The sequence below is a fragment of the Tenrec ecaudatus genome, chromosome 2 (genome assembly GCF_050624435.1).
Source record: "Tenrec ecaudatus isolate mTenEca1 chromosome 2, mTenEca1.hap1, whole genome shotgun sequence".
Classification (NCBI taxonomy): Eukaryota; Metazoa; Chordata; class Mammalia; order Afrosoricida; family Tenrecidae; genus Tenrec; species Tenrec ecaudatus.
Genome location: NC_134531.1, coordinates 82693374 through 82720775, shown reverse-complemented (window position 1 = coordinate 82720775; position 27402 = coordinate 82693374). Strand labels below are relative to the sequence as shown.

General features: G+C 37.1%; 1 non-coding gene and 1 pseudogene across 1 annotated transcript; one reads left to right on the top strand and one right to left on the bottom strand.

Moving 5' to 3' along the window:
- Window positions 1-8328: 8328 nt before the first annotated feature.
- On the bottom strand, window positions 8329-8491 carry LOC142441742 (U1 spliceosomal RNA). The gene has a single exon (XR_012783090.1). It is a non-coding gene; the product is annotated as a U1 spliceosomal RNA (small nuclear RNA).
- Window positions 8492-18471: 9980 nt separating this feature from the next.
- Window positions 18472-18646, top strand: LOC142441808 (U1 spliceosomal RNA; annotated as a pseudogene).
- Window positions 18647-27402: the final 8756 nt, after the last annotated feature.

Sequence of the window (27402 nt, the reverse complement as noted above, 5' to 3'; positions counted from 1 at the left end):
ATTTTATTTATAAATATTTAATCCCAGTAGACTAGTGCATTTGCAAATTCCCCTTCCCCCTAAATCATTGTCTACCAGGAATTAAGCCTAGTTCCATTAGAAACAAAGACATGGATTGCATATGTACTGTCTCATTAAATGCAACCTTTGAAAAGAACATTGGATATTTGTATTATATAATAATTACTTAATGTGATAAAATATATCTGACATGCAGAAAATCCACTCATTCATTTATCTTCAGTGGCAAAAGTGGCAACTTGCCACAACATAATAGCAAGTCTCTAAAAAATAATAATTGGATTAGAACCAATTCTGAGGAGGAGATAATCAATAGTGTAGTAATTAAATGTTAGTGAAGTCACAGATAGAGCAGACAAAACTCCATAACTATTACTTATTACATAATGGAACGTCAGAGTTCTGTTAATGCACAAAACATTCTTTCTTACAAACAGATGTAGAATCTGATGTCTCAGAGGAAGGGAGATACAACATATGGGGGGGGGGGATAAGTCAAATAATTACTTATTCGATACAGAAAGCAGTTGCTCATTAGCATAATTGGAGAAGAAATGGAACAGAATTTATTATCTCACGTTCCCCTTGATAATAATTTTCCATCTCTCTAGCATTGATGAGAGGGGTCTATAGAGATACAATTGCCCATACAGGTGGATCCCAGGCAGTAGCAGAGTCAGAAAGACCAAGGATTTTGCTGTGGATCTTATGGGCATTTTCTTAATGAAATTGGAAGTGTTGTCTTGAAAAGAGATTTGGAGGTGAGTGCATTTGAGGAGGCATGGAGACCAGCAAAATTAATCATCTGAAACCCAATATATTGGTCTTATAAAAGTTGAGTTGATTTTTAAAAAGGGTTGGTTCTGCTCCATCCAATTTCCTTCAGGCATCAATGGAAGAACTGTTGAAATTTACAATAGTCCACAAAAAGAAAACAGATGTTATCTTTAATAGTGGTGGCCACTTTACAATGCAAAAAGAATCAGAGCTTAAAGTTGCAGGAGAAATTTGAAACTGAGTGTTCCTATTATCTTGTGTTTTGGGTCGCATGGACGTGTTTTACCCATAAATTACTTCCCCTTTATTAGGGACTGTATAGCAGGCAATTTTAACTTGTTATCTTAAAAAGGGCCCAGAAATAAGAGTTACTGTCCAATAAATAAGGAGCCCCATGGTGAAGTGAATTGTTTGTTCGACAGTTAACCACAAGGTCAGCTATTTGAGCCCACCGACCGCTGTGCAGGAGAAAGATGAAATTTTCTGCTCCCATGAGAATTACAACCTCAGAGACACATAAAAGTTCCACTCTGTCCTTTAGGGAAGCTATGATTAGTCATGGACTAATTGGTAGTGAATTTGGTACAATAGAGATGAAATATTATGAAAGCTCCTTTATTATAATTAAAATGTCCCTGTCATGCTATAAGATGGCACAACTTCTCCACTTGTGTACATAATCTCATAAAAGTGAAGTTAAAATGTTTCTTATCAAGAAGATTTTGCCCTTACATCTTTTATATATGTGTCGTTTCAATTGTCTCTTTTTATATTCTGTTCTTCTCAAGCTCTGTTCTGGTGTGTAGTGTCCCACTGGATGTCTCATATAGATATTACACTGCCTCTCACATCAAAAGGAAAATGTCCACTGCCATCCAACCTATTCTAACTTTTAGGAACCCTATAGGACAGAGAGAAATTGACTTCTGGGGTTTCCTTTAAGATTTCAAAGGCTGCAGAGTGACTGGTGAGTTCAAACCACTGACTTTATGATTTGCAGCTGAGGTTTTAACAAATTGGCACCATGGATCCAAGTGCAGTTTTTTGGGGAAGTCATTTAATAATTATTATTTTTCAAATAGTCTTAAATTTTTGTTTTATCTTATGTGTGTCTTAATTATTCCCATAATTAAAACTACTTTGGCAAATTAATAAATTAACATAATTTAATAATATATTAAGAAAATATAGAGAAAAAACATATGTAAAAACTAGAGCTTATATGATCTATCCATGTGATTTTCTGAATCAACACCCCAAATAACCCAAGGAGCAGACTTAAGACAACAAGGAAAATATTTGATTGTTGGGCTGTGAATCAATGCACTGTATATATAGAAATTGAAATAGTGCTTACTCTCTGTGTAGATGCTCAACACCAAAAATAAATGATTTAAAATGAAATATAATTGCACAATTTACAAAAATATAGCCATATTTTGTGTTTTTGATATTAAAGTATATAATTAAATGATTAACCTTCACCATAGTTAGTTTTAGAATATTTTCATGTTAGAAAGACATTTTCACCCCTTATGCTTTACTCACTGTGATGGAGAAAAAGTTTTAATCTGACTTATATCTTTATCGCTCTGACTCCCACCCAGATTACTGTGGGGCAATGCAAACAGGGCATGTGTAACATAAATAGAGAGAAAGGGTCAATTTTAGTTGCACTCCCCTGGCTGCAAGGATTAGGAAACTTATTCTCAATCATAGAGTATCAAAAGCAAATGGAAGAAATGGTGAAATCACAGAGTTCAATAGAAAATGTCAACAGACAGCTGGAGAGTACCAAGTCAAATGTTATAATGAAATGTAGAAAGACATAAAATTAGAAAACCAAAAGTGAAAATCACACCCAGCATGTCTGAAACTGAAAGAACTCAAGAAAGAAAAAATTCAGGTCTTGAATTGCAATATTGAAATATTGTGTGGGTAAGATATTGGATGATGCAGGAAGCATCAAAAGACATTGGAAAGAATATACCGAGTTACTGTATCCAAAAGAACTAATCCATAGTCTACCGCCATTTCAGGAGGTAGCATATGAGCAAGAACCAATAATGCTGAAGGAAGAAGTGCAGGCTGTACTGAATGTATTAGTTAAAACTAAGGCTCTAGCAAAAGATGGAATATCAATTGAAATATTTCAACAACCTGGTGAAGCACTGGAAGCACTCATTCATATATGCTAAGAAATATGGAACACAGTTACTTGGTCAACTGACTAGTAGAGATCCATACTTCTGCCCATTCCAGAGAAAGGTGATCCAACAGAATGCTCTTCAACTACAAAACAGTATCATTGAAATCCCAAACAAGGAAAATTTTGCTTAAGATCATCCTACAATGTACTGGTTGCAGCAGTACATTGACAGGAAACTGCCAAAAGTTTAGGTGATGCGGAGAAGATGGGGAATAAGGGATATCATTGCTGATGTGTCAGATGTATCTTGTCTCAAAGAAGAGAATACCAGAAAGGAAATGTTTGTGTTTCATTGACTATACAAAACTTTGGAAAGTGTGAACCATAATCAATTATGGAAACTTTGAACAGAATGGGAATTCCAGAACCCTTCATTGTGCTTATGAGGAACAGGAACTTGTACATGGATCAAGTGGCAACTGCGCCAACACAACAAGAACATATTGTGTGGTTTAATATCAGAGAAGGTGTGCCACAGGGTTTCATGCTCTCACCATACCTGTTCTATCTGTATGCAGAGAAAATAATCAGGGAAGCTGACAGACATGAAGAATATAGCATCACAATTAGAGGAAGGCGTATTTAAATTGAGGTATGCACACAACACAACCTTACTTGCTGAATGTGTGGAGGACTTGAAGCACTTGCTGATGAAGTTCAAGGATTTCAACCTTACTGTACGGATTACAATCCAGTATAATTTACTCAATGTTAAAGACTAAAATCCTCACAACTGGACCAATCAGTAACATTATAACAAATGAAGGAAAGCTTGAAGTTGTCGAGGATTTTGTCTTTCTTCCATCCTCAATCAATGCTCATGGAAGTACCAGTCAAGAGATAAACACGTGCATTATGTTAGGTCCATCTGTTACACAAGACCTCCTTAGGATACTGAAAAGAATGGATATTACTATGAGGACTGTGTTAGGCCGGGTTGATTCCAAAAGCAAATCTGATGACGCTCATATATGTGTAAGAAAGATCTTTATAACAAGAAGTAATCATTTATCTAGAAAACATCCCAGCCCAGTCCAACTCAAGTGCATACGTCCAATACTAGTCCACAAATCCCTCTTCGAACTCACACGGCCACATACAAGGATGAAGAATGCAGAAAGATCACAGGCTGGTGTTTGCAAAATTGTGTGGATCCGAGGTCCTTGTAAATATGACAGGGACCTAGCAGTACTTAGGGTGGTTAGCAAGTAGGAAGGTGAAGGCAGAGACAGCGGGGAGTGTTATCTGATTCCTCCTTACGAGAAGGCCAAGGCCAAAAGGAAGGACAGTCAGGCTCTGACCCGATTGACCGGTTGAATATCACCCCTACACGTTTATATATCATCAAGTATTCATGAAATTATATAATTGCCACAAGGACTACTGTGCGCCTGGCCCAAATCATGGTATTTTCTTTTGCCTCATATCCCTGTGAAATTTGGACATTGAATTAGGAAGACAGACGAAGAATAGATGATTTGAATTATGATGCTGTAGAAAAATATTCTGGTATTCCCTGATCTCAGCCAAGATCCATTTGACATCAGCAATAATATTTCTTGTTCCATGTCTGCTTCTGAATCCAATCTGAACCTCTGATATCTCCCTGCCAATGTAGTGCTGCAAACTTTGTTGGATAATCTTTAGCAAAATTTTACTTGTTGATATCAAATTATTTACATGTGATATCAATGAATTTTTTTATGATTTAGCATTCTGTTGTGTTATTTTCTTTTAAGTATGTGTAAATATTGGTCCTTCCAGTCATTTGGCCAAGTCGCTGTCGTCTAGATTTTCTGGCATATATGAGTAAGTGCTTCCAGTGCTTCATCAGCTTGTTCAAACATTTAAATTGGTACTCCCTCAATTCTTGAAGCCTTGTATGTGGCTCATGCTTTCTATGTAGCTTGGACTCCTTCCTTTACTACCTTTGGTATTTGCTCATATGCTACTTCTTAAAATGGTGGCGTGTTAGTGCAGGTGGACTAGAGAAACAAACCCAGGGACACTCATATGTATACAGAAAAGACCTCTACATCAAAGATCAATTGTATATTGAGAAAACATCCCAGCCCAGTAGAGATTAAGTTTATAAGTCCAATATTAGCCCACATATCTGATACTAGCCCATAAATTCCTCTTTAGACTCAATGTTGCTTAATGCAAGAAGAGCACAGGCCAGTGGGTGGATAGTGCTATGGATCCAATGGTGAAGGATGCATCTCCGGGCCTCTAGCTGCCATTTGCATGACTCCATATGGCTTGCCAACAAGAAAGTGAAGCAAAAGGAGAGTGTGCCCTGCCTCTCTGGAGACAGAGAGGAAGTTCTGAGCATCTTAATGAGAAGGACACACCCACAAGGAAGGATCATCAAGCTGTGACCAGATTGATAGGTTAGACTCCACCCCTTATTTACCAATTTGACATGAAATTATGTAGCTAACACAGGTGGAATGTCAACTAATTCGTTTTGGTACAGTGACTTTGCGTGCTCTTTCCATCTTCTTCTGATGCTCCCTACATCATGCAATATTTTAACAATAGAAACTTTCAATGTTGCAATTGGAAACTTGCATATTTGGAGTTCTTTCAGGTTATGATATGCTAAGTTTGTTCTTCCTTTTAGTTTTCCTAACTCTAAATCATTGCACATTTCATTTTAATATTTGACTTTTTCTTCTTGATCTGTCGCTGCTTGAGGAGTGGAGCTAACCAGGAAGCACTTGCTGATGATCATCAAGGATTTCAGGCTACAGTTTGAAAGTTGTTAAGGATTTTAATTTGCTTGAATCCATAATCAATGTTTATAGAAACAGAAGTCAAGAAATAAGACAGCATATTGCATTTAGTAAACGCTATCCATGATCTCTTTTAAGTTTGGAAGAGCAAGGATACGCTTTGAAGACATCCGCAATGTGTGCCTGACTCAGAGGTGTGGCTGACCAGAGCCACGGCATTTTCAATCATGTCCTATGCGTGTGAAAGTTGCACATTGTATAATGAAGACAGAAAAAAATTGATGCACTTGCATTGTACCAGTGAACGCTATTGAAAGTACCATGGACTGTCTTAAGAACAAACAAACATGTCCTGAAAGAAGTATAGCCAGAATGTTCCTGAAGACAAGCATGGTTCGACTGCCTCTATTGTACTTTAGACATGCTATCAGGTGAGACTAGTCCCTGGACATTGACATCATGCTTGATAAAGTAGTAGGGCAATGATAAAGAGGAAGATGCTTGATGACATAGCTTGATGCTGTAGCTGCAACAATGGGCTCAAGCAGAACAAATTTTACGCTGGTGCAAGACTGGACAGTGTTTCTTTCTGTTGTAAATAGAATTGCTATGATTCAGAAGTGACTTGACAGCACCTAACAACAAGAGTTTTATAATTTTAAGTCTTACATTGGACAAATTATTTGTAGATATTGTTAGTCCAACTTCATTCTTTCCCTTTGGCAATTCAGTTTCCTCATCAATATTTATCGAAAAGACTATTTTTTGCTTCCTTGAATGGCTTTGGTTCCCCTGATGAAAATTAGTTTTTCACAATATACGGCTTTGTATGAACTCTCAACTGTACTCAATTTATCCACGTGTCTGTTCTTTTTCCTACACATCTTTGATTACACTAGTTTTGTTGTACGTATTGAACTTGGTCTTATCTTTTTAGGATTGTTTGGTCCATTCATGAATCTTCAAATTTTGGAGTGAATTTTGAAATACACTTATTAATTTCTACAAAGAGTACAACTGGGACTACAATAGAATCATGCTAAAACTGTAGATCATTTTGCATAATGTTGTCATTTTAATAATAAGTTTTCCAATTTATGAAATTGGATTTTTTCCCATTTATATAGATTTTCTTTCAACAATCTTTTGTTATAGTTTTCATTTCCAGAGTGCACATATTATACTTTTGCTAAATTATTCTTTTGTAATCTTCTTCTTATGCTATTGTGAATGAAACTATTTTATTAATTTCAATTTTAGATGATTTATTGCAAGTGTGCATAAATATAATTGAGTTTGCATGCTGGTATTGTATTATTGCAGCATGCTAAACTCATTTATTAGTTTAATACACATATTTAATCAGATTGCCTATCATAGTCTATATCTAGTTTCATGTCATCAGTGAAAAGAGATAGTTTTGCGGTATTATCTTTCCAGCATGCACTTTTAAAGTTATTTTTTCTTGTCCCATTGTCTTGAACATAAGTAGCAAAAGACATCCTTGTCTTTTTTTTGCGGAGGGGATCAGAATTCCTGAATTGGTGTTGTTCTTTGGTGGTGAAGTGTCGCTGGGTTGTTTTTGATGTTTGTGTTTCCCTTAGGTACTGGCAAGTCCATTCTTACTCGTAGGGACCCTATATGCAAAAACAGGAAACACTGTCCAGTCCTTTGCATCCTTATAACTATTGCCATGTTTAACCCAATTTTAAAAACAATTTTTGACATATAATTCACATACCATGCATTCCATTGTCCAAATGTATTCAAGAGCTGTGCGATCATCACCACAATCAATTTTAGATAATTTTGAGCTGACTCTGCAGCCCCTACGTCACTGCATCTCGTTGAGAGTTTTCCTTTTTCTCATTGCCTCACTGTGGTCGCGACTCAGTAGGGGATCACCTTGATTCCCCTGTTGAGTGGAAGTGGGGGTGGGTTGAATCGGGCCACTGGCATGCATGAATGTGGTTCACTGAGACTAGGAGAGATAAGAATAGGTGGCCTGGTCTGAAGGTTGAAGAATTGCCGTAAGGTGAGTCTATGGCATAACCTAGCCAGAGTTGTCTAGAGGTGCTGACAAAATGGGAAACGAATGTGGGGGACTTTCCTGCTTGCTAATGGCTAGGAGTTTGTTCACCAGGACCTGACCAGATGAACAGGAAGATGTTTGACTCTGTGAACTTGTGCTTATTGCTTGCTGACTTGATTCATGGCCTGGCCTGATTGGAGTTTGCTTATGGAAGCAAATACATGGGTTTTGAAATGAAGGTGCATCACATCAAAGAACGTGCTTGTCTCCTCAGACCACTGGATTGATAGAAATAAGCAGTTTAGAAATTGGATATCCCAATTGGGGGTAGAATGAAGTGGCTGGATTACAAATTTTCATGGGTGAGAAAAGATGTTGTTAGCGTTATAGTATTAAGATGTGGGTTTTCATAAAACTACAATTGTTATCTTTGTTCATTATGGGATATAAGATTTAGATGGGGCTGGTGCATATTCAGTTGTAACCATTTTAGTTGTATTCTGCAGGTGCAAATGTGACTTTTGTTTAAAGATTATGTATGATTTTTTATTCGGGGAAGAGCGCGAATGTAGTCCCTCACTCCCACAAATAATACAGTCGCGTTTCCCACATTTGGGGAAATCGCAGGGGTCAGCACACCCGAGTGCAATGGTTGAGCCTCGCCCTGGGAAAACCACCTTCGTGAGCATGGTCTCTCCCCTGCCAGGTATGTATAAGATTATGTATGATTAAAGTGTTGTGTATAGGTGTCAAATAAACAAGTGGTGGTCTATTGTCATTAGATTTTATGTCAAAAGCAACTTTTGTGAACATGTAGGGGTTAAAGTCTGGTAACACCTCCTTGGAGATGTGTCCTTTTTTATAAGAGAGAGTGGGAACTGCTCCTCTTTCTGGGCCCCTCACCTTCCTGCTTGCTGGCCCTCTGTGCCTGCCCCATGGATGGCCCCATGTGGGCCACCCTCGTTGACAGCTGTCCGCACCTGTCATGTTTCCACTGACCTTGGATCCAACTAATGCCAAACATACCGGCCTTCAATCTTCATGCATTCTGCTTCACCTTTCTGCACCATGGCCTCTTGCTACCTGAGTCTGAGGAGGGTTCTGTCTAGCATCAGAACCATGGACTTCAGTTGAACTGAGTTGGAATGGCTTCTTGATATGATTACTTCTTGATATAAAGCTCTTTCTTATACATATATGAGTGACACTGATTTGTTTCTTTAGACAACTCAGCCTAATTCACCTCCAGTTTATCAGGCATGCTGTGTTCTTTGAAGACTGCTCCTTCCTGATTACATGTACAGTATACGTGAGACAAAGTTCACTCTTCTAAGTTCAAGGAATATTTTAGCTGTATTTCTTCCAAATAGAGTCGTTCGATTCTATGTTAGTCCATGATACATTTAAGATTTTTAGGTTACAAAATAATTCTGATGTTGTTATTCAGTTTTCATAAAATCTGTTAATATAATTGTGTCCTTAAGCACCAACTGAAAAAGTAACCCTGGCCATACTAATCAGTCGCAAGCTGGTTCCTATGAGGTTAACAATCCCCCCAATGCCAAAATTCTCCACCTCTCCATAAGTTACTATTCTTCCCCAAACTCTTCTACTCTCATCAGGTTGGACAAATCATTGGAATGGTCAGAAAGAACTCATGGAAGCCACATATCTGAAATAACAACTTTTGTAAAATGAAAGATAATAAACAAAACCAAAACTAGAAATAAAGGAGTTCAAAGGGCACGATTAGAGAGTAGTGTTAGCAAGGAACATCAATGACTAAAAGGATCTCTGCGTCCCTCAAAGGGGCCCACTTACCTTTATCAAAGGCCCAAGTTAATTCTCACCATGCAGAAAAGTTTCAAACAGGAACGGTATAACATTTTGAAGATGCGGTTCTTGGCTCCTTACACATCGCTGCCACAATCTGGATCTCCTTACTGTATTTGCTTCTGGTACCATCACAGCTGTTCCCATGGTTACCAGTACAGGCAGCACATACGGGATGGTTAACCCCTGAGCCTAGGTGTCCAGAGGATACCCTCCTCTCCCAGCTCTTTTCTTGGGTCTCCTTGATCAGGAACTCCACATGAGTCTTGATTTCTGAGAGGTTAACTAGTCACTAGGTACACATCATAGGCAATCTCTATAAATGTCAGTTTCAGGTGGGACCTCCCCAGTCAATCCCAATAAAATTTAGATGGGCAGGATGCACCAGCTTGTCCTAATAAAAGGTCAACTACTCAGTGGGGCTTTAGATCCACAACCAGAAGGCCAAATTGATTTGCCTTTTTTTTTTTTAAGTACAATGAGTTCACATCATAAAAATGCCCCAGTGAGAAATATACACTGTATATATATACACTGGTTGGCACCTCGGCTTTTTCTCAGGTTCTCTCTCTGCCTTCTGTAGTGCCTGTGCTGTCTTCAGGTGGAATCTCATCCAGATGGTGCCTCTTCTTTCTTGATGGTTACAGGATGATCTCTCCTTGTGCTTCTGAGATGGCTCAGTTATACGCCCGGTGGAATCGCAAAACTGATTAATCCACCCCCTTTTAGGATTTCATACACCCTGTCTTCAAGGTCCCACTCAGCCATTTGGTGGGGGTTATAAGAGCACCGCAAAAGGGGCCATCTTAAATAATTAACTTCATCTCACAGACGTTAGTCCTCAACATGATATATTTGACCTTTACACTTTAGAGAGCTCTTTGGCAACAGAGTTGACCAATGCAGTAAGATGTTTGTTGTTTCTTGAATTGATTCTTTAGTGAGTCTTCATTGAATTCTGGCCTTTTCTATAAGCCAGCCCTTCATAGTTCACCTTCTTTTCTTTGTAGACCGCCACACAGGTATTTTAGTCAATGCACAGGTTTTAATCACGATGCATTGCCCTTTTATGCATCCCAAATTACTCTCTTGGCTTTGGAGCTTAATATCATCCTGTTCAAAATTTTGAGGTTGAATTCCAAACTTATCCTTAATTTTATTGTCATCATTGGCTCAATTCAGAGCCCTGTTGGAAATATTCAGTAAGTATTGGACTGCTAGTCACCAGGTCAGTGGTTCAAACCACCAGGCAGTCCTCCGGGATAAAACCGTGCGGATAGCTGCTCTAGGGAGGACTTGCCCTGTTATCAACCCCACACAGGGACTCGAGGAGTCAGAATTGACTTGCTGGCAGTAGGTTTGGTTTGGGTTGCTTTGGTCAATCAATTGTTCTAGTGAAAAAAAAAACACACACAGAAAACACACGCAATGTAATTCCCTGTCTCCGTTAGCCTCAGATACCTGCAATCATGCTTCCAGAGAATCTCTCTTCTAAGGTCCCTTCCAACCATATCCTCAGCCTAATTCTCACTGCCATTGGCTTAATTTATGCCCTCGTTATCTCTTGCTTAAAGAATTGGAATAATCGATTACACTCCCTGACATCATTCACTTCCACTTATAATCTATCTTCTCTTCTTCCACAAGAGTGATCTTAATAAAAGTTGAAATGCTATTCTGTCTCTTGCCTGGATATCTTCATCGACCCTAATTTATTTGCCAGAGTGATAAATGAGAAGTTCCTTAGCAACTCACTCTAGATACTGCGTAAACTGAGCACTCTGTTCCCCTGTCAACATTGAGCAAAACAAGCCTCCTGCCCCAGTACTTTGGCAGTTATGCTTTAGTAAATTTAAAATATTTTCATACTTTTCTTTTGATGTAGACTCATTCTGACAGGACAGTGTGATTTATCACTTTTGAATCTCATTTCTGTGTTGTTGATTTCCAAGTTTATATCTCCAACCAGTGTATATTTTCTGGGTCTGAGACAAGGAAACCCAACCCTTAAATATTAATCTCTTCTAAAATGTATCACAGCCATCTCAAACTCAACATTTCTAAAATTGGGTTCATATTCTTCTCTCACAAGTCTCGAGCACATAATATTTTTAAGGATTTGCAGTAATCCACATATTAATTTGACCACAATCCAATGACCACTATGTAAGAAATAGTTTACAAAGAGTTTATTTGTTAGTAGACATGGTGGTTCAAGAGGCCTAACTCACACTAGAATGAGTCAAAAGAACATGCATTGTGTTCTATAATCATGTTGTTTGTTTGTTTGTTTTTCATGACTAAGTTTAGAATTTTTCTGTGCAGGATCAATTCTCAAACAAGTGTTTTATTTTTTGTGTGTGTGGATAATAAAAGAAACAAACAAAAAACATGGCCCACCCCTTCCAAAAAAACCTTTCTGACATTGAGTCGATTCTGACTCAGAGCGACCTTATAGCTCAGTGTAGACTTGCCTCTGTTGGTCTTCCAGCCCGTAACTCTACCTCAAAGAAAGCCTTCTCTTTCCCCTGAAGGTTTTCGAACCGCTCACCTTGCAGTTTAGACCCTCATGTGTAAGTCTCGGCACCACAAAAGCTTCCTTGTGGATAACATCACATAATGTGATGTAAATCTACTTTAGACTTAGATCGCATTCTCTCAGTAGTCATCAGATGAAAACTGAGCTTATACTTCTTATTGGTAATTGTTTGTAAGCCTCCTGAAAGAAAAGATTCTCTCCGAATGAGAAAATTTGAAATATAGATGCCTTTCTTAACCTGCTGGGTGGTAATCCCAGTGTGGCTCAGGGTAAATGTTAACTGTGTATTAAAGTTTATCATACCTGGAATGTCTACTAGAGAGATTAAAATGAGTAATTTCTTAAGAATTACAAGGCTACAATATGAAAAAACAAATTTTATGCAAATTAATGTACCGCTTTGGGTACAAAATTACTGACATAATTAGACTGCCAGGGAGGTTAATTAATCATTGGGATCTTAATGGTGGGCTAGGTTGAGATGCATGTCATCCCAGAAGCCAGGGGATGGAACACTAATGGGATCACTGATTAAAATATTTATGCTCTGCAAGGGCTATAGAGATTCTGATATCATTACCTGGAGAAGAAATAGATACTAAGTGGACAAAGTAAATAGCTAATATTGCATTGTTACTGATTTTATAAGATAATATTTCAAATGCATACATTTAGTTCACAGGCTATGTTTTTTGGTATAATAGAGGTTTGTTTTTTTTTAAGTTGTGTAAGAGTGGAAGCAAAAGACAGGGGACTTTTCCATAAATTTTTATAAGCCTCTTATACTGTCTAATGATTATTATCAGTTATAATTCAACGGGAGGCCCAACCAGAAGATGAAGAGGCAGCCCCCTTTCATAAGCATTTGCCAGTCTTGTAGGTCAGTAGCTCACCATTATTTATGCACTGACAATTAACTTACAGTGTTTCCTCAAACATGTTATGGTTCTAAAAAAATCATCATAAATGGCATTTATTAGACATTAGCTAATATATTATGTATCTTTTTTGGATACCACTCATTATGTTTCATTATTCAGAAATATATTTTCCTAGGTTGTAAATTGCTGATTTCAGTGAAGAACTCTGAAGGCTGTGCTGAGCTAGGTAGTTGACATAGGTGCCTGGCTCATGTTTTTAATCTAGTCAGTTAAGCCTCCTGATACACTTTTAAATAATTTTTGAGAACCTCGTGTAATTCCCAGTTGCTCTCATCAGCATTAGCCATAAATTTAAAGAACGTACTAATTTTACAAGCCAGCCCCCTAAAAAAACACACTGAAAAACACTGGCATTAAGTAAATTCTGGCTCATGATAGCATATATAGGTTTTCAGAGACTGTAAATCTTTAAGGGATCTGATAGCTTCATCTGTAGCCTACAGAGTAGTTAGTGGGTTTGAACCATTGACCTTGTGGTTTGCAGTCCTCGTGATTTGCAGTTATTCTGCTAGTATGTCCATTGGTTAGCAGTCCCTCTGGTTTGCAGTCCAATGTTTACCCTATAGTATCATCAGGGCTCCTAGTGTTACAATCATGTAGGAATCTTGTCTTTTGGGGGTGTTATCAGAAGTTCCATTTCCTCTCTTTCTGAATATAGTTTCATTTTACTCCTCTCTAAGTTAAGGATGATCATATGACTTACCCTTTTTCTGGCTTAATTTGAGCAGTGACTTGTGCCTCAAGGAGAAAATTTTAAAACCAATGGTCCATGTAATGCCTTCCCCTTCCCTGATAACATTACTGGGGAAGAGCAAGAATTGCTACAGCGAAGGTCTCTGAGAGACTCTGATGGGCGCAGAGCCCGATCAACACAGATTAGGCATGAAGCATGAGAGGCTAATGGATTCTTGTGTTTCTGACAATTTAGTATTGGGCGGAGGGTGAGGGGAAGTTACTAGTTATTACCGAATAGTATAGTCTACTCAGACTGAATCAAATGTATTCAGTACATCACTCATTTATGTACCTCCATTCAAAGATACTTGCAAAACTTACAATTGTGAGAAAATGTGTGAAAGGCAAGTCACAAGAAAGAATCTTTAATGGTGGGATATTAGAGTTCTGGAATCCTCGGGGACAAGCCTCCACATTACATTCTATCACTTGTCAGCAAATAACAACCAATGAAGAGAAAAAGGAAAATAGTTTATAAACCTGAATTTGGAAAACAGGGAGGTTTCCTTTCAGTTCACTATACTCTGAACCAAATGCTCACATACACAGCATTTTCAAAATCATTGAAAAATGAAATATGAAAACAGTTAACTATAAGAATTGCTGGTTGTTACAGCAATTTGCAGGTTAGGGACATCCCGAAGATTAAAAACAGTTCTGAATCCTCTGCCTCTCTTCAAAATTCTGTCTTGAAGAAAAAGAGAAGAAAAAAAAGACATGATAAACTGTCCTTGAATTGCCATGAAAGGGAAATAAAAGTTTATTATCTCTCTCTAAAGTTAGTTAGAGATGGTTCTTCAGCCTGTCATAGGAAGCAGGGAGGAAGGCTGAAGTTAATGAGCTGCTTGCATTGTGATGGGCTTCTTTGAACGAAGCTGTGCTTCCCCAAAGTGGAGACATAAGAAAAAAGAATCAGCACGGCAGTAGGAGCATCATAATTAATAAGGGGCCACAACAGAATGCTGTTTAATCTAACATGACTATTTCGAACTGTAGACAATAACAGCGTGAGTCTTCATTTACAAAGGCAATCTATCACTTTTCCTCCCCAGAAAATGAGAAAGCATCAATCTCTTCAGAAGTTCCAATTTAATACTGCTGCAGAACAAAATAAACTTCACAGAGGCAAAAAATATATAGTTTCAAAGATGTGGAGAGAAAGATTTAATCTCTGAATATGGGGTGCAGCAGGCAGTGGAAATTCCATTTGCCATCTGGACTAAATATTCTAATGCTAAACTTCTACTCTCTGTAGTACCTTTATGTGGCCTGCGTCTTATTATGTAAAGTCCTGGGAGTTGTAAGCTCTCTCTTATATCCTAGTAATTGAGGTAAAGGATGCTTTAAAATAATTCTAAAGGAAATGTCTGATTAATTAAGCAACACAGTTTGCATTTCTCAACTTTGCATTCTGAGAATACTGGGAGGAAAAATTACAACCTAGGCCACTACCATCTAGTCTATTTTAATTCATAGTGACCTTATAAAGCAGAGTAAAATTAATCATATGGCTTCTGAGACTGTACATCTTTCCTAGGAGAGCTTCACTATTCTCTCACAGATCAGCTGGTGAGTTTGAACACCAGTCCTACTGTCCACAGCTCAACTTCTGCTAATTACACCACTACAGGACCCACAACCCCAACAGGGCATCCGTGGAAGGAGAGAGTTCTAGAATGGGGGAGCCCTTGTTTTATCTTGTTTCAGGATAAGGTGTTCAGATTTACTGCTTTTCACAATGCCACACATTTTCCCTGCATAGTTTTGGAAGCAACTGAATCCTCAGGATATACAAGTAGGAAGTCAAAGAGGAACAACATCATGGTCTTTACTTCATCCTCTTTAAAAGTTTGTTTTCTTTTGTTTGGGGTTGTATTTTTTTTCTTTAGTAAGGAAATGGACAAAGATATAAGAAAACAATAACGCGAAGCAATCCAATATATTGATAAGAATTAGCTCTAGTTCTCTAGCAAAGAACCCACATTGGAAGATTAAAAATATGTATATTTTTCCCTCAAGGGCAGTGACCTCCATTATGGACTCTGTGTCAGGTGAATCGCCTTTGTGAACACTTATTGTAGAGCCTACCATTTGTATTGGACCGATTTTCAAAGTGCATTTTGGTACAGACTTGAAAGAAATGACAAAAGGAGATTTTAAATGCTGCTGTGTAAGCTTCAAATCTATGCTTTAGAAAAGTGGGAGGTAAAATTAAGCGTAGTTTCAAATACCAATTTTTCATTAGACAGCATTTTATTTTTAATTTTCTTGCATTTTCAGCATTATTTTCAGAGAGTATTTGTTTCCAAGTTCCCTATTGTGTTATAAAACCTTTCTCAGGAACAAAATTATTTAAAAACACTCTACCTTGACCTTTAAATGAGTAAAAACTAATTCATAATTTTCTGTGAAGAAGTAGAAATTATCTAAAATTTTAAGTTTGCCTATAAGAATTTCTGAAGATTTCTTTATTTGATATAGCCAAATTTTCAACAGATGCGCTAATTGCTTTTCATATTTATTCCACTTTATATGTACCTGATGTTGGTGTGTGTGTTTAGTTGTGTGTGAATAATTTAATTATTTCTATATGTTTTCACATTCTTTTTATATAGACATTTACCATATTTCTAGATGATAATTATCCCCATATTGCACATGAAGCAAAAAATCTAAGTATTATTTCAGTGATGCTATTTAAAATAAAAAGTCAGATAATATAAGATATGACAAAATAATAATCATTTATAAATCATCAAGGGTTCATGAGGGAGGGGGGAACAGGGAGGGAGGGAGGAAAGGAGGAGCTGATATTAAGGGCTCAAGTAAAAAGAAAATGTTTTGAGAAAGATGATGGCAACAAATGTACAAATGCGCTTGACACAATGGATACATGCATGGGTTGTTATAAGACTTGTATGAGCCCCCAATAAAATGATTTTAAAAAAAACGAAACACAGTGATTGGATTATTAGAATCACAGCATATATGAAGACACTATAATGACATGTTTCTATATAGAGCTTCATTTCATTTATTTTTAAAAATCATTTTATTGGGGTCTCTTACAGCTTTTATAAAATTCCATACATCAATTTTATCAAGCATATTTGTACATATGTTGCCATCATTTTCTAAATATTTACTTTCTATTTGAGCCCTTGGTATCAGCTCATCTTTTTTTCCTTCCCTCCTCACCCTCGTAACCGCTTGTTAAATTATAAATTAATATTGTTCTTACACCAGTCACTGTCTCCCTTCACCCACGGTTCTATTGTTCATCCCCCTGGGACTGGGGTTATGTGTGTATCATTGCAATCATTCATTTCCTCTATCCCCCCTACCCTCCTATTATTGCTACTCCCATTTCTGTTCCTGAGAGGTTTATCTGACCTGGATTCCATGTGTCCTGAGCTCTTATCTGTACCAGTGTATATGCTCCAGTCGACCCAGAACTGAAAGGCAGGACTGGGGTCATGACAGTGGGGGGTGAGGAAGTCTCAAAGAGCCAGAGGAGCGGTGAGCAAACACCACAATAGCATTTAATTTCAATTATTGGATTATTTTAAGAAAACTGAGTCATTTAAGGTTAAATAAGAGAAAACATATGTAGAGTTTAAATATAAATAATTCAATCTTTAAAGCTATGTGAAGTTAATATTCATTGTTTCCCTAAAATTGATTGCAATGGCCCTGATATGCCTAAGAATTTAAAAATATACATAATTAAAATTTAAGACCATCACTAATATTTGGTTGCTAATCTAGGTAATTAAGCATCTCTAGTGGCATAGTGGGCTAAATACACATTGACCTGTGAACCACATGCTCGATGTTCAAGCCATGAGCCATAATACAGGAAATACATAAAACACAGGACAAGCTGTCTGCTTCCATAAAGATTTAGTCTCAGAAACCCAAATGGGACAGTTTGATTGTGTCCAGTAGGGTTTCTGTGAGTCAGAATCAACTCAGTGCCATTGAGTTTGGCTTTTGTTGTGTATCTGTGATTCATTTCTAGTTTGAAATATTTCTTTAGGCCTTATCCTGCAATCTGTTAGTTTCTTTATGAACTACACTGATAACTTCTTATCCTATCACTCTAAATAATGTGCACCTCGTATATTCTTAATAGTTACTAAGTCCAGTCATGCTTTCTGAATGTTTCAAGTTCCAAAGAGCAAGCCGTTGCTGCTGATTTTGTTATTAAGTGTCTTCTCGTTGGTTCTGACTCATAGCGACCCAACGCACAACACAGAGAAGCACCGCCTCTTATTTGTTATTACGCTTGACCGCATCGTTGCTATCACTCTGTCAACACATCTCGTCAATGGTTTTCCTCTGCTTACCATACATGATGTCCTTTTCCAGAGATTGGTATCTCCTGATAATATATCCAAAGTTGTCAAGGATTTTCTTTTCCTTGGATTCACCGTCAGTGCTCATGGAAGCTGCAGGTCAGGGAGCCAAAGAGCATTGCATTGGGTAAATCTGCTGCACCGACCTCTTCAGAGTATTGAAGAAAAAGGTCGTTGATTCAAGATTTAAGGACTAAGGCACAGCTGATTCTAGTATTTCCCATTTCTTCTTGCACGTGTGAAAGTTGGACACTGAATAAGGAAGACTGAAGAATAATACACACATTTATACTTACCTGGCAGGGCGGCCTGGTAAGTACCTACTATGATCATGAAGGTGGTTTTCCCAGGGTGAGGTTTATCCATTGCCCTCCGGATGTGCTCATCCTTGCACATCCCCAAATGTGGAAAACTGGGCAGCATGATTTGTGGTATTGGGGGACTGCATTCACACTCTCCCCTGTTTAAAATGGAAAAAATTATATATGCATTTGAATTATTATGCTTAACGAGAATATTGGAAATGACATAGCCTGCTACAAGGACAAGCAAATCTGTCTTGGAAGAAGTAGAGACTAAGTGCCGCTTAGAGGGAAGGAGGGCAAGACTTTGTCTTACATATTTAGGACATCCTGCTCCTGGAGAAGGACATCATGCTTGGTGAAAGAGGGGGCAGTGTGAAGAGGAAGGCCTTCAGGGGATGCACTGACACAGTGGCTGCCACCATGGGCTCAAGCACAGGAACAATTGTGAGGACAGCTCAGGATTGGTCAGTGTTTCACTCTGCTGTGCCCAGGGTCGCTATGGGTTGGAATCTACTCAATGGAACTAACAACAAAAACATGCGAAATTAAATCTCACCATCTAGGCTTCTAAGGAGCATTCTGGCTTTATGTCATCCAAAACAGATTTGTTGGTTCTTATAGCAATCCAGTATGCTTTCAATATTCTTCGCCAGAATTCTAATTTAAGAGCCACAAAAACAGTTCCAATTCATAGCCACTGTCTGTGCAATAGTACAAGACACTGCTCACTCCTGAGGCAGCCTCACAATGGTGGCTATGCGGGAGCCCATTGTTGAGGCGCTGTGCCAACTCATTTTATGGAAGGTTTCTCTCTTATTCACTGGTCTTCTCCAGGGGCTCCTGATAATATGTCCAAAGTTCAGGCTTCCCAGGAACATTCTGACTTCTTTTTTCCAAGATAGACTTGTTCTATATTCTGGCTATCAATGGTATGGTATTTTTAATATTCTTTGCCAGCACCATATTTCAAATGTGTCAGTTCTTCAGTGGTCTTTCTTATTTACTGACCACCTTTCACATTCATAAGTATCATGACTTTGGGACAAGAGCTCCATAGTGTTGAATGTGATACAGCTTTAAACACTTTCAAATATCCTTTGCACTAGATTTGCCCTATGCATTTAATGTCTGGACTGCTGTTTCACTGAGCAATAACTCGGAAAGACTGCCTCTTGGTCTACATGAACGCTCTTCATAAGCATAATTAAGTTTTCTGAAATTTTCACTCAGTGTTATGCATAATTGGCTATGATCTACATGGTTGAATACATTTGTATACTCAACAAAACACAAAACAGTTCTCATTTTATATGATCACAAATAAACAATTTTCTACTATTTTCTGCTTTCAGTCAAGAGTCATCTGACATTCGCAATGATATTACTCATCCCAGGTCTTTTTCTGAATCTTGCTTGAATTTGAGGTAGTTTCCAATTGATTTACTGCGGCAACCAACTCTTCATTATGGTCAGCAATGTTTGACTTACATGTGATACTAAACATGTTTTTGATACTTTCCACATTCTTTTGGATTACCTTTCTTTAGAATGGGCATAAATATTGATCTCCTCCACTTGGTTGATCAGACAGTTGTTATCCAAATTTGGGGGCATAGATAAGTCAAGATATCTAGTAGATTCATTTGATGAGACTTCTCAGTAGGTATTCTGCCAGTGGTTACAGTAATGGTTTTGCACCGGAATTGCTCTCCTTCAGTTATCTTTTTAAATCTTCTGTTTAGTTCTCTATGTAGTCATTTATTCCATTTGCTTTAGTCACTCTGTTTCAAGATTAAGTTTCAGAATTTCATCTGACATCCACATTGGTCTTTCTTTTTTTCTGATTAAAATGACCTTTTGCTTTCTTCTGATCTTGTGTGCTTAGTGTTCAATGCATCAAATCTACTGTTCTCATGATCTCTATATTCAAGTGAGGTATACCAATTTTATGCTTTGGATCCTATAGATTGTTTACATTTCCTTTTGGTTTAGCTTGAATTTACACGTCAGCAATTGATCTGTACCAGGGACAGCTTCTGCCCTGGTTCTTACTGATTCCATGGAGTATCTTGGTTATCTGTTTTTACAGATGTAGTCCACTTGATCTCCATCCACTTATTTACAGATGCATAGTCATTATTTATGTTGTTGAAAGAGAATTTACAATGACTAATTTATCTGTCTTGAAAATTTTACCATGAAATCTCATGGTGCATTTCTATTACCAAGGTCATATTTCAAACAGTTGATTCTTTCTCTTTGTTTCTAATTTCACATTTCAATAAACCAATAAAAATCTGCATATTTTTGGTGCCATGCTTGATCAGCATCAAGTTGCAGAAATTGTTTAAAAACTTCAGTTCCTTTATTTTTTACATTAGTGGTCGGTATCTAAATTTCTATAGTATTTGTTCTAACTTATCTTTCTTGTAGGCAAATAAATGTCATCCTACTATTAGCAGTGTTTTTCTTCAAAATAGACCCATGTGTGTTCTTTTTGATAATAGATGTGATGTCATTAATCTTCATTTCACACACAGTAGACCATGTTTTTATCAGTTGAAAGTGGCCAATCACAGTCAATTATTGTTTATTAATGCCAAGGATATCTATCTTCAAGTAATCTGTTTTATTTTCGACAACTTCCAATTTTCCTAGATTTACACTTCATTTATTTTACGCTCTGATTATTAACAGATGCTTTCAGCTGTTTCTTCTCATTTTAAGTCGCACTACTTAAAAAAAAAAGTCCTGATAATTTTACTCCATCCACATAATTAGTATAGTCTACTTGGAAGATACATCTTTTCCCCGGTAGTATTTTGGTATCTTCCCTAGTAAGGAAGTACAGCCAGCATGTTCCTTAAAGGCAAGGATGATGGGAGTTCATCTAACATTCTTTGAGCATCTTGTTAGGAGAGACCAGTCCCTGGAGAAGGACATCACGCTTTATAAAATAGAGGGGACGCCAAAGAGAGGAAGCCCTTCACGGAGCTGGATTGACTCAGTGGCAGCAGCAAAAGGCTGAAGCACAGGGACAATTGTGAGAATGGTGCAGGACGTGGTACTGGGTGCTTCTGCTGTGCAAGGCTTGCTATGTTTTGAAGCCTAACAACAGCAACAACTCTGCAGAGGGACTCCTACTGCGGCGTTATATCATATCATAATTCCACTCCTTCTCCTAGGGTTACCGATGGCAAAAAAATATATAAATAGTTCACCAGGACTTTGTTCCTCATCTATCTTACTCTGGAAGCTTGGCCAAAATTTCCCTATGATCCTTTTTTATTCATTATGTTCATTAAGGTGAAACTTCTCTCTCTTAAAATTTCCAATATTAAAAAATCTGATTTAGAAGCAATTATGATCTAAGAGTAATGTCAAAATTAACTAAGAAACCTTTTTTCTCTCAATGGTATAATTATTTTTGAATATTAGTATAAAGAATGTGTGGAATGTTAAAGAAGTTGCTGTTGAGGCATACGATTTACAAGTTTATTCTGTACTGCTTTATCCCACAGATCATTTTAATCATTGTGCCAATTGCCAAGAAAATCATATACCTAGGCAGACACTGAGCTTACATATTATTGGAGGGATGGATAATAAACAGGCAAACAAAAAAACAAACATGATTCTATCAATTGCTAGGTGAAAAAGAGCTGATTATCAGCACAGAATGCTGGATTTCACAGTTCAGCATTGAATTTTAGACCAATAAAGTAACTTATACCTTTAATAAAGCTTCCAGAGCCATCATGTGCACAGGAATATTAACTTTTTCAGCTGATAGAAATTTATAATGGATATAATTTATTTATGTTCAAAAGCCTATCGTTCTGCAGCAATTTACAGAACTGGAAGGAAACTTTCATTATCTTTTTGAGTAAGTCAGAAGAGAAAAAAATCAGCTGAAACTGTATTCTTGGAACTTGCTTCAGGCCAACCAGACAATGATAAGGTAATAAAAAGGACTTTATGTGTCTCTGTGGAAAGAATTCATTGAGAGATGACTCTATTCTGCTATAAAGGTGTTCTTGCATATAGTTTTGCAAGGCAGGATTTTAGCATGTAAGAGGTAATGACGGTACTATTTAAAGTCTGTGTTTAAGATGCAGTTTTGTAAATAAAATCACATGTGAATTCATATTTCAAAGAATGCTTTTATTTCATTTATCTTAATATGATTACTTAGCAAACGTAGTTCTTAATTTGAAACTTCTTTCCAAAATTAACCTACATATGGTTTCCTGTGCCGGGAATGACAAATTGAAGAGCAATGACAACAAATTCATCATCAAAAGGAGCATTTCATGCTCTATACTGTTAGTGATAGAATACTATCTTTTAAAAAGAGGAATATCTTTAAGCCTACAAGGAAAATTATTTTAGTGCAACTGTTGTTAAAATTTATGCACCAACTGCTAATGCTAACTATAAAAGACAAAGATTTTTAGCAATTTTTTTCAGTTTCACACTGATCAAACATGTAACTAAGATGCAAACATGCAACTAAGATGCAATTATGAGTAGAAATAGAATTATCCAAGACTAACATTTATTAAATGGAAATACTTATTTTTAGCAACAAAACATCTTTTGAATAATATGGAAGTATCAAAAGAAAATGGAAGGAATACACTAAGTCCCTGTGCCAAAAATAATTATTCAACTTTCTACAATGTCAGTAAATACCATAAAATGCAGAACTGAAGCTATTGAGGAACGAAGTCTCAGCTGCACCAAAGATATTAGGAAGACCAACCTCCAGGAATTTATGGAATACCCACTGAGATGTTCCAACAACAGAAAAAAATGCTGGAATCACTTCAGACATCCACTCCAAGAAATTGGATGGCAATTACCGGATCAATTAAAAGAGTTCCATAATTATCACTCAAAGAAGTGGTCCCATAGAATGGGGGGATTGTTATACAATATCACTGATATCACATAGAAGCAAAATGTTGCTGAAGATAGTTCAAAGGCTGTTACAGCAGTTTATTTACAATGAACTGCCAGAAATTCAAACAGAGACCTGGGACAAGGATACTATCGCTAACATGTGATGGATCTTGGGTGAAAATAGAAAATGACAGAAAGGTATTTATTTTTGTTCAATTGACTATGAAAAGACAGTTGGCTGTGTGAGTCATAATGCATTCTGAATGGATTTCAAATAAAAGGAGTTCCAGAACTCATCTAACCATGCCTAATCAGGACATAAACCAAGCCACGGTCTTCAAAAAAAAAAAAAAACCAAAGAAATAATGGTATGGTTTAAATCAGGAAAAAAAATGTGCATAAGGATTGTGTCCTCAACCATATTTATTAACTATATGCTGAACAAATAATACAAGAAGCTGAACTTCATGAAGCTAAATGCATTACCAGGACTCTAAGACTCACCTACCTATGACAGGCATATAACTTTTCTTCCTGCAAGCAAAACGGATGTTAAGCATTTACAGAAGAAAATCACAGATGACTGGCCTCAGTTTGGACTACACTCAACATAAATATGTTTTAAAATCCCCAATGGACAGATATACAATAATATTATGATCATATGGACAGTGACTTATTTAATCTGTGTTTTATAGTCAGTCTCTATAACTCTCACCAAATGAACTGTCCTGGCATGAGCCTGAGTAAAAAGGTGGATACAGATGGGATTCACCTGTGAGTAATTTCTAACAGGATACATTGCAGCAGCCATCCCAGTGCAGATGGTTTGTGTTTTTGTTTCCTTGTTTGTTGTTTTTTAAGAGTAGGTATTCAAGGACATATATCGGGATGAAATGTAGCCTGAATGTTCCTTAGAAATAAGAAACAGTCTCCTCTTTCTCCCATGGCATCACCATTCCATAGTGCACCCTTTTAATTTTAAAAGGCTTTAACTGTTTTCCTCAGTATTTCATTTCTCAACTGAGTCTACATTTTACCATCATGATTATGGTTAGTTTGGTTTAGAATTCAAATTAAAATAATATCTTATTATGTCACTTATGTATGTGTTGGGCTCTTAACTGAAAGGTGAACATCTTAAACCCATCAGCCATGCCAGCATAAAGATGAGGCTTTCTGCTACCATGGAAATAAAGCTGCAGAAACCACAGGGCTAGTTATCCTGTCCTACAGGCTCGCTTTGAGTCAGAATCTACCCAGTGACAGTGAGTTTGACTTTGGTATGTATACTAAGTACTACATTTGATACCTTTATTTAGGATTGATCTAGAAGACATTGAATCAAAGTATCTAGTATGCTTTCACGTTTAACTATCTCAAACCTACCTGAAATGCACAAGTATGGTCTGGTAGTTTACAATATGCAAAATGAGAATCGTACAAACAATTTGTCATTTTCTTATTTTAGGGGCTATGTAGCATATTAAAAAGAAATTATCAAAGTGGATGTCAGAAGAGATTCAAACTTGCCTTTAATATTTCTTAGCTAAGGCAAATGGATACAATGATGACACAAAGAGCTGAGTAGAAAATTTCAAGGTCATCTCAAAATGACAAAGTCAAATATCACAATGAAATGTGCAAAGACTTAGAATTACAAGGTCAATAGGAAAGAACACACTCTGCATATCATAAACTAAAGTAACTCAAGAAAAAAATCAAGTCTAGAATTGCAGTACTGATATATTTTATGGGTAAAATAATGGATGATGCAGCAAACTTGAAAAGATGGAAATACACAGAATCACTGTACCAGAAAGAATTGGCCAACATACAACCATTTCAGGAGGTATCACGTGAGCCAGAACTTATGGTAATGAGGAAGAAGTTCAAGCTGCTCTCAAAGGATTACCCCCCCCAAAAAAAGACTCTAGGAATTGAGGGAATACCAAGTGAATTGTTTCAACAGGCTGACGAAGCACTTGGAGTACTTATTTATTTGGAGGAGAGCTTCCTGCTCAACTGACTGGAAGATCTCCATAAATGTACCCATTCAGAGAAAGATAGCCCAACAAAATGCTCAAGTTTTAGAACAATAACATTGATATTATGTGCAAGTAAATCTTGGATGAAGATCATCTAGCATTTGCTGTATTACATTGACAAGTAACTACCAGAGGTTCAGGCTCGATTCAGAAGAGGACATGGAACCAGGAATCGCATTGCTGATGTCAGATGGATCTTGGCTGAAAGCAGAGAATGCCAGAAAGATGTTTATTTATTTGTGTTTTATTAACCATACCAAGATATTGGTATATATGAATCATCACAAATTATGGCTAGTCTTGAGAAAAAGCAGGGATTCCAGGACACTTCATTGTGCTTATGTAAGACTTGCACATTGATCAAAAGGCAGGTGTGCAAAAAAGGAGGGATACTGCATGTTCTACTCAAGAAAGGTGTACACCCAGTTTTTATTCTCTCACCACACTTCTTCAATCTGTATGGCGAGCAAATCTGCAGAGAAGCTGGGTTCCATGGAGAAGACTCCAACACTGGGATTAGAGAAAGGCATATAAGCAACCTTTATATACAGATGACATAAACTTGCTTGCTGAAAGCGAGGAGGACTTGAAGCACTTGCTGATGAAGATCAAAGACCGTGCCTTCAGGATGGATTACTACTCAATGTATTTTGTCTTGCTTCTTGGATGCACTATCATGGAGGCAGCATCAAGACATCAAAAGGCACATTGCATTGAGAAAATCTGCCACACAAGGCCACTTTAGAGTGTTGTACAGCAAGGATGGTACTTTGAAGGCTAGGGTGTGTCTGATCCAATCCAAGATATTTTCAATCATCTCATGTCCTCTTGTGTCATTTGAGGAAATCTGCTAAGTGTTCCCTCTTAAAAAAATCTCCAAAATAAAAATTGTCACCACATTCTTAGTTCACCTAAACACCTCCATGAGTTGAAACTAACTGGGTGGTAGATAAGAAAATTTACTCAATGTTTTAGCACAAATATAAGCTCTATTATATTCAGAATTAAATAATCAAAAGTGGCATTACTCTGAAAAAAAATCAATGTATGTTTTCTGGTTTAGCATAGAATTTTATCAGTGCCAGTAAGGCTTATTTTCTGATTTATTATGTTCTTGAAATTCCCATGGAGAAGGCTTTTCTGTGCTTCATAATTGAGCTGTAAGATATCAACAGCAAGTGCCTTTTTCTGTCTCCATAGGATATTTACAAGACTGAAGGCTGGAGTGCAAGTGCTTTCAGTCATCAGAACAGTGTGATAGTCACACAGGAAAAAATGCTTGTAATGTCTTAAGGCTATTAAAAATAGAAACAATACAAATGGAAACATCTGCAGCTACTAGATCCATTCAGTGGGCGTTATTAATATTGGGATGGTGCCTTTGGCAGTGGATCAGAAAATTCCATTTGCATCGAGAGTCCTGAAGCAATTCCACAATGAGAAGTTAGTTATTTCTCTATTGATGTTCTCAAAGAAATTGGCTTATTCCTGCAATTCACTTGATAGTAAAACTATGCAAATATACCCCAGGAGAAACCAGTTACTTTGAACAAAGAGGAAAGTCTCATTGATTATTTGCTTGTTTCCAGAATTGGAAACTAGACGATGAGACTCAATTTTTATTAAAAGAGAGAGAAATCCCATTTAAATCCTCTTTTTTCTCATCTCAGTTGCAAATGTTCAAAATAATTCTTTATGTCTAAAGTAAAATAAGTTTCAAAAAAGTGCTACTGTATACAGTTATCACCAGCAGACATACTATTGGGTAGAAAACTCGAGCTCTATTTGCTTATTAAACAAAATATACCAAAGCAAAAACACAAACACAAATGTTTTGAAATGAAATATTCCAAATAAAGGAATGTAATGAAATATTCCAAAATATTTGGAATCCCAGTATAATTAAAAAATAATGATGTGACTAAAAAATATTGGCTCCTTCTTTCCTTCCTTCCTTCCTT